Below are 8841 nucleotides of genomic sequence, written 5' to 3'. Positions count from 1 at the left end.
TGCTTATTTAGATAATTGCTTGCTTATGAAATTCTCTCTTATAAAGGGTAAATATTACTATTGTAACTTAAAGATAATAAATAATAAAGAAAGTGTGGCTATCTTGAAAGTTCTGTTCTAATACAAAGGTTTTGTCTAAGAAAGGAAGATCCTCTAACCTAAATTGCACCAATCTGAGTAGTCACTGGGTACAAAATGTTTGGTACACCTTCCAAGAATTGCTTTACATAGGTACTTCATATTCCATGACTAACTGTGACCAATCTTAGTCAAACTCTCATTTTATTTTACTTAAAAAATATTTAATCAGTAAATAAAATGAGCAGTTTAATTAACATCCTTGGACAAATGACAGCCAATTACCCCCAGAAGCATAAGTTCCAGTTTTAAAAAAGAATCTAAACTTGGAATTTATCTACAAGGAACCTGTATTAATCTTTCCAAAAGCAGAAACTCGCTCAAGTGTGTTACAAGTAGTATGCCATACATCCTGTCAGTTCTCTTTAATGAAACTATATCTTTTATAAACAAATAAAAACAATTTGAAATATATAAAGGAAAATACATTACAATAAATGAAATGGTTTCCAAATCCTCTTCAAAAATGTAAGCACTATCAACATATTGCCACGTGTTCACTCATTTCACCATTTGTGAAACAAGCTATAGATGAAATCGCTTCAGTAGATTCTACTGAGGGGAGGGATACTGATGATTATGAGCTCTTTTATATAAATATTATTTTATCAGTTAAAATTATTTTTCTTATATTTCTCCATTGAGAATATTCTAGATAATGATATTTCAATAATCAAATTGTGTGAGTTCACTTGGAAATAATCATAGGAAGACAAATTTGGATAAAAAGGCATATACAGAAGAGGTCAGAAGTAACAAAACACCAGTATAGAATTACAAATTATGCAAAGATAACACTGACAGATTCTACTGTTTAAAAGTGGTGTGTGTGTGTGTGTGTGTGTGTGTGTATGTGTGTGTGTGTTCACATGCACGTGTGCATGCACGCATGTGCATGTGGATACATTTATGCACTTATATGTGTACATGTGCTATGTTTGTGCACATTTCATTTGACATACACTGAACCTCACCAATACTTTCTGCTAAATAAAATTTTCAATATTGCAAATGGAAATGACACAGGAGAAGTCTTCAGAAATTTTGTCCAAAGTCTTGACTTTGGACAGAAATTCAAGAAGTCAGCTAACATGCATGAGGGCCTTCTTGCATAACTGAATCCCACATTATGGCAGTGGAGTTCAAAATGGTATTCAACAACTTTATGAGTATTAATGTACATCAGGACAAATTCAGCCTGACAGTTTAAATTTTAGAAATTCTGATGATGTGAAAAGTAAGCTCTGAAGCTATGGTTCTGAAATAGAAAAGGAGACCACAATAGGCTTACACCGTTATTATCTGTTCACTTCACAGAGTTTAAAGTCAGGGTTATTTATTTGAGGTGTCCTCATCTGTGGTAACGAATGGTTTTACCAGGCACACTGTAGTCTTCTTGATAAGGGAGACAAGTGAACTTCCCAAGGGTACAGAAAGACCTATATAGGCTGAATTCTTGACGTCCTTAGGATAATGTGGTTGTAATGACCTTCAGCCCTAGGCTTCAGAAGAAGCACTGTGGGACTGGCAGTCTTCTTCAAAGAGCATCCCTCTTGCAATCAGTCTTGTCCTGTAGTGCACAGGAGAGAATGAGTCTTCCTTCCTTCAGCCCACCCTACGTGACTCGTATTATTTACACAGAATTCCCACTCTGAGCTTTGTATTCTGCCCCTATATCCAATAAAAGTCTTTTACCTAGTGATATATTGCTGAGATCTTCATCCAAGCCCCAGAGGTTGCCCTGGTAACCCCAAGAATACTGGACTTCTCACAAAATTTAGATTCTTGGTGGAATCAGCTGTGTTCATTCTCTGGTCACAGAATACACTCTCAGCTGTGGAGAGGGTTGGGGACGGAAATTGAGGGGGATGGAAGCTTGGCCTCTGCAGGTGGAAAGCTTAATTGGGGGATCAGGTGCTCATGAAGAATGTGCTCAGAGGGTGAGCAAGTCAACTGGTTTCAAGAATAGAGCCACAGGGAGACCATACTCGGGAACCTATATAAAGACCCTTTAAACTAGCTTCTGTAGCTATGTTCTGCCCTGGGTGTACCTAATGAGGTGTTGAACAATTCTGCTATGTTCATTCCAAAACGTCCAGGCAATTTCCATCATCTGAAATTATTTTCTTTGACATATATTGCTGTTAACATTGTAGAATGTATCATCTTTTATGTGGAATAATTGTCGCCATTAGGTTTTCTGGATGTTCAGTGGATTACACTATGGTGACATGCAAGCGGATATAGAAAGACTTTAGATTTTCTTGTAGAAGTCAATAATATTTTAGTCTTTGAACATTTTTTATGAAAAGAAGATTTGATGACAGAGAACAAGGAAAAAGAGAAAAGTGAGAACAAGTTAAAAGATCTTGCTCCTGTGACAATTCTCCATTTGCAAAAATAGATTTGTGTCCAGGTATCTTAAAATAGCATCCTCAGCTGTGAAAAAGAAGTTTTTCTGATTCAAAAGTTAAAAAGGAAGGTTGGAAATACAGATATCAATGAAATAATTGGTAATATCTTCTACCTTCGGTGAAGAAATTTATGCTGCTTTCTTTATATGCTATATTTCCCTTTTCTCTTTTTCAATCATTATAAAATAAATAAAAATAAATAAAACAGCATAAAACAGAAGTGAAGGGCGAAGGATGAAGTATTTGAAGCAACCTCATTTTTCTGTAAGTTACCTCTATATACTGATATCTGTTGCTTATCAGTTTAATCTTCAATGTGACCACAAAGAAAACTTCACTGAGCTTAGATCAGTAGGCATATAATGTGTACATCACTTAATGGACAGACAGGAGGAGGGTGATGTGTCACTGAAACTCTTGGGTTAGAATACTGAATGACATTTTCAGCTACCTGTTACTATGTGTCAATCTCCCTGTTTTTCTTTTGTTTTGTTTTATTTTGTTCATCATTTGCATCTTCTTATTGGAAACTGAGCAATTTCTTCCATTCCTTGTTATCTCTTACACAATTCTAAATGAAAAGTAGTTTTCATATTCACGAATAGACAAATACTCTAATGAAACACTGTAACTTAGTTTCCTCATTGTGGCTGCCCTTTGAATAACTCTTTTTTTTTATTAGATGTTTTCCTTTATTTATAATATCTCCTTGCCCAGGTTCCCCTCCAAAAGAAAAAGAAGAAGAAGAAGAAGAAGAAGAAGAAGAAGAAGAAGAAGAAGAAGAAGAAGAAGAAGAAGAAGAAGAAGAAGAAGAAGAAGAAGAAGAAAAGAAAAAAAACAAAAACTAAAACAAACCCCTGTTTCCTACCCCCTTCCCCTGCTCACCACCCCACACCTCCTGATTACTGCCCTGGCATTCCCCTACACTGAGGCATAGAACCTTCACAGGGCCAAAGGCCTCTCCTCCCATTGATGACCAACTTGGCTATCCTCTGAATAACTCTTAATACTAATGCAATTGAGTATCTTTGGCTGGTTTGCTATACTTTTATGAGGTCGATGTTTAATCATCTTGCCTATTTTTTTCTTTTGGTTGTTTTTTCTGTTATCTTGTTGGAAACCATTGTATAATCATGTAAGAAGCCTTTGCATTCAGTACAAACAATACCCCCGTGTCAGCCATACCCATTTTGTCATTCCATTTTGGGTTTTAATTGCGTTTTTTGACAAAGACCTTCTTTACTGTGAGTTTATTATACCAATCTGACTGTGTGAAAAATGTCTGTGGTTGGCTAGCACATGTTGTTTCTGTTTGTGATGAATGTCTTTTTTGTGTTTTTACACTCTCTTCATATTACCTTCCCTTTATATCTGTGTCTGAATGTTTTTTTATTAAAAACAATGTTTGCTATCATTCAAAATAAGTGATTACAATATGGTATTTTTATACCTATAAACTATTGTGCTTTATTCACTTTTATTCCCATTTGTAATTTTTTTATCCCATTTTCCTTTCTTAAAGTTTACTCACTTTATGTCCACAATGCTGTCCCTCCTCCTGGTTCCTCCCTCCTACAGTCCTTCCTTACTACCCATTCCCCATCTCCTCTGAGATAGTGGAGACCCCCTTGGGAATCCTCCCACACTGGCAAGTCAACTCTCTTCAGGGCTAGTCACTTCTTTTCCCACTGAGTCCAGAGAAGACAGCCAAGTTATGGGAATAGATTCCATAGACATGCAACATCTTGTAATTTCCTCCTCCTCGGTCTCCTCCTCCTTCTCTTGCTGTTTATGATTTCCACATGTATTACATCTTTACCAGTTTCCATGTCCCCAGTCTCTCCCTCCCCATATCCTCTCTTCCACAGATCCAACCACCCCCACACTCTGCCTCTCCTTAAATAAGAGCTGGCCTCTATGGATATCAATCAATCAAAAATGGCATAAAGAGTTACAATAAAGCCAGGCAGAGAACATCATATCAACCGTGGACAAGGTATCCAATAAGAGCAAAAGAGCCCCACACAGAGGCAAAAGAGTCAAGAATAATCCTTGCTCTCACTATAAGTAGACCAAGCTACTTTGCCATATATATTCAGAGACACTAGGTCAGACCCCAACATGCTCCCTGACCTTTGCTATTTCTGATGAGTCACACTCACTTGGTTATTTCTGTAGGCCTTGTATATTCCCGGCCCCTCTGATTCTTTTGATTCTTCCTCTCCTAAGCTCTGCTTAATGTTTTGCTGTGGTATTCTTCATCTGTTCCCATCAGTTTCAAGGTAAAGAATTCTCTGGACTCTGATGAGAATTGGGCCAGGCTTTGGGACCCAGGACAGTCTGTGGGCAAGACAAATTATAAGTGGAAGATATTTGTGGATGGATTGGTGTCCCAATCTCTCCTTCAGGACTTGCCTGGTTACAAAAGATAGACTGCTCATGCTCCATGTTCGTGATAACTAGGACTCTTTGCTAGGCTTACTCCCCAGAATTCCATGGTGCTTCCATTGCATTAGGTTTTCACTTTGCCTCCAAATTACCCCCATTTGCAGTATTTTTTCTCCCCTTTGCCTCCAAATTACCCCCACTTGCAGTATTTTTTCTCCCTCCCCACATCCTGTTTCTTCCTGTTCCCAACTCCACTGACCCCCTACTCTAAGTATGAAATCTACCCTATTTACGCTTTCCAGGGAAATCCTTGAATCCTCCCTTAAGCGGTTCCTTTTACTTAGACTCCCTGGGTCTCTAGATTTTAGCAAGATTATCGTTTACTTTACAGCTATTATCCACTTATAATTGAGTGCATAATCTGTTTCTCTTTCTGGGTCTGGGTTATCTCCCTAGGCATAATTTTTTTTCTTGTTCTACCCATTTGCCTTCAAATTTCATGATGTCATTTTTAAGAGCTGAGTAATACTCCATTATTTAAATTACTGCATCTTCGTTATCCATTCTTCCTTAGAGAGACATCTAGGTTGTTTCCAATTTCTGGTTACTCTGAATAAAACTGGTATAAATATAGTTGAGCTAGTGTCCTTGTGATAGGATATAGCATTCACTGGGCATATGCCCAAGAGTGGTGTACCTGGGTCTGGAGGGAGATTGATTTCCAGTTTTCTAAGAAATTGTTAAATTGACTTTCAAAGTTGCTGTACAAGTTTGCACTCCCACCAGTACTGGATGAGTGTTCTCCATGTTCTACACCATCCACAGTATTAGCTATCACTGTGTGTTAGATCTTAGCTATTCTGACAAGTATATGATGGAATCTCAAAGTCATTTTGATTTGCATTTCCCAGATGGCTAAGGTGTTGAACATTTCTTTAAGGGTATCTCAGCCATTTGAGATTCCTCTGCTCATATTTAATTGATTGATTTTTTTTTGTTGATGTCTAGTTTCTTGAGTTCTTTATGGATTTTGCATATTAGCCATCTGTCACACATGGAATTCATAAAAAATGTTTTCCTATTTTGTGAGCTGCCATTTTGGATGACTGATGATATCCTTTACTTTTCATAAGCTTTTTAGTTTCAGTAGGTCCCATTTATTCATTACTGAACTTAGTACATATACTATTGGTATTCTATTTAGGAATTTTTCTTTTGTGCCAATTTGTTACCTTGCTTTATGTTAAGGTCAGTTATCCACTTGAACTTACAGTTTAAGCAGTGTAATAGATATGGATCTATTTGTATTCTTCTACATACAGATATCCAGTTGGACCCACAACCTTTGTTAAAGATAACTATTTTTTGTCTATTCAATAATTATGGTTTCTTTATCAAAAATCAGATATCCATTCATGTGTGAATTTACATCTGGGTTTTTAATTTGATAACACTGATAAACATATCATGATACCTACTTGATCGTGGTGGATAATCTTTTTTATGTGTTTTGACTCAGTTTGCAAGCATTTTATTAATTTTTACATCAAGATTCATGAGGGAATTTAGGCTATACATCTCTTTCCTTGATGAATCTTTAGGGTTTTGGATATCAGGGTTACTGTGGCCCCATTAAATGAATTTGGCATTGTTCTTTCTGTTTTAATTTTATGAAGTAACTTTATTATTATTGGTATTAGTTCATCTTTGAAAGTATGCTAAAATTCTACACTGAAACCACCTGGCCCTGGGCTCTTTTTTGTTTGCTAGACATTTAACGATAGCTTAAGGGATATAGGTCAATTTAAATCATTTATCTGATCTTGATTTAAGTTTACTAAGTGGTAGGTATTGAGAAATTTTGCCATTTCTTTTAGACTTTCTAATTTTATGGCATACAAATTTTTAAAATATGTCCTAAAGATTCTTTGGATTTCCTCAGTGTCTGTTGCTATATCCCCGTTTCAGTTTTGATTTTGTTAATTTGGATATTCTCTCTGTGTCTTGCAGTTGGTTTGGCTAAAGGTATCTGTTGAGACTAGCTTTGTGGACAAGTGTGCTGTCAATTTTTGAAAATGTTCCCTGAGGTACTGAGAAGATCGTATATTCTTTTGTGTTTGGGTGAAAGGTTCTGTAGATATCTGTAACATAGTTTGATTCATAATATCTATTAACTTAATTATTTCACTGTTTAGTTTTTGTCTGAATGAAGTCCCGCACTATAAATGTCTGAGTCAAATGTGTAATTTAAGTCTTACTAATGCTTCTTTTATAAATGTGGATGTCCTTGCATTTGATGCATAGATGTTAAAAATTAATATGTCTTTGTCTTAGTTAGGGATTTACTGCTGTGAACAGATACCATGATTAAGGTAACTCTTATAAGGACAATATTTAACTGGGAAGGTTTGTAAGTTCAGAGGTTCAATCTATTATCATCTAAGCAGGAGCATGGCAAAATCCAGGCAGACATGGTTCAGGCAGAGCTAAAAGTTTTTTATCTTTACCTGAAGGATGCTAGGAGAATCCTGTGTTCCAGACACCTAAGATGAAGGTCTTAAAACCTATCCATCCCTACAGTGACATACCTACTTCAACAGGCCCACACCTCCTATAGTGCCATTCCTTGGGCCGAGCATATATAAACCATAACATTCCCCTCTCTATCCCCCAGAGGCTTGGTCAAACCTGAGTCTATGAGGCCATACAAACCCATAACATAATGAAATTTAGTCTAACTTCAAAAGACCCATAGTCTTTTAACAATGTTAAAAGTCCAATGTTCAAGTCTCTTCTGAGATTCATCCAATCATTTAACTGTAATTCCCAAAGCAAAACAGGAAACCACCTGGGCAAACTCCAAACTCTGCATCTCCATATCTAACGTCAAAATGGTCTTTAGATCTCCAATTCCTTTTTTCTCTTTGTTGACTGCAGTGTATTTCTTTCTCCTGGCATGGTTTCACTCCCTGTTGGCTTCTATCCTAAGCAGATATCCCATGGTTTTGGCATTGCAAATATCTTGGGGTCTTCTAGGCAGCTTCAACACTACAGTTTCTTGTCTGAGACCCACACATGATCTTCTAGGCTCCTCCAAAAGGTATGTATCATTTCTCCAGCTCTGCCCTATGTCCTCCAGAATCTGTAGCATACTAGATTCTGGTTGTCTCTACTCCACTGCTGTTGCTGTTTTGGTGATCATCTCATGGTACTGGCATCTCCAATATGCTGGGGTCTTCTGCTGCAACTAGGCTTCACCAATAGCCTCTCATAGGCTCCCTTCATGGTGCCAAGCCTCAGTTTCTTTGCATGACCCCTTCAGTCCCTGGCTGTCAAATATAACTGAGGCTGAACATTCACCAATAGCCTTCCATGGCCTCTCACAGTGCCAAGCCCCAGCTGCAATTCATGACCCCTTCATGCCTTCAAAACCAGTACTACCTGGGTGACTCTTACAGATTACCAAGTACGTCTGCATCATGAGGCACAATCTTGTCTATTTAGATGAATGGAATGATTAATAATAATAAAAGAAAAATTTTAAAAATATATATTTTCTGGATTTTTGAGCTAGGATTCTTCTCCTTATTATATTATTATTCTTAAGTTTTGTCTTGTCATAATGTCACAGATTCCCTAATGTTTTTGGGTTTGGAAATTTTTAGATTTTTACATTTTCTTTGACTGATGAAATCAATTTCTTCTTTCATATTTTCAAACCCTGATATTCATTCTTCCATTTTTTGTGTCTGTTTGTGATACTTGCATCTATAGTTCATTTAGCTAGATTTTCCATTTCCAGAATTTCCTCTTTTTGTGTTTTTCTTTATTGCTTCTATTTCCATTTTCAAGGCTTGAACAGTTTTCTTCACCTGTTTGTTTTATTTGTTTGTTTTTGGTT

The sequence above is a fragment of the Mastomys coucha genome, unplaced genomic scaffold (assembly GCF_008632895.1).
Source record: "Mastomys coucha isolate ucsf_1 unplaced genomic scaffold, UCSF_Mcou_1 pScaffold13, whole genome shotgun sequence".
Lineage (NCBI taxonomy): Eukaryota > Metazoa > Chordata > Mammalia > Rodentia > Muridae > Mastomys > Mastomys coucha.
The sequence above is the reverse complement of the archived record's forward strand: the minus strand, read 5'-3'. Positions refer to the sequence as shown.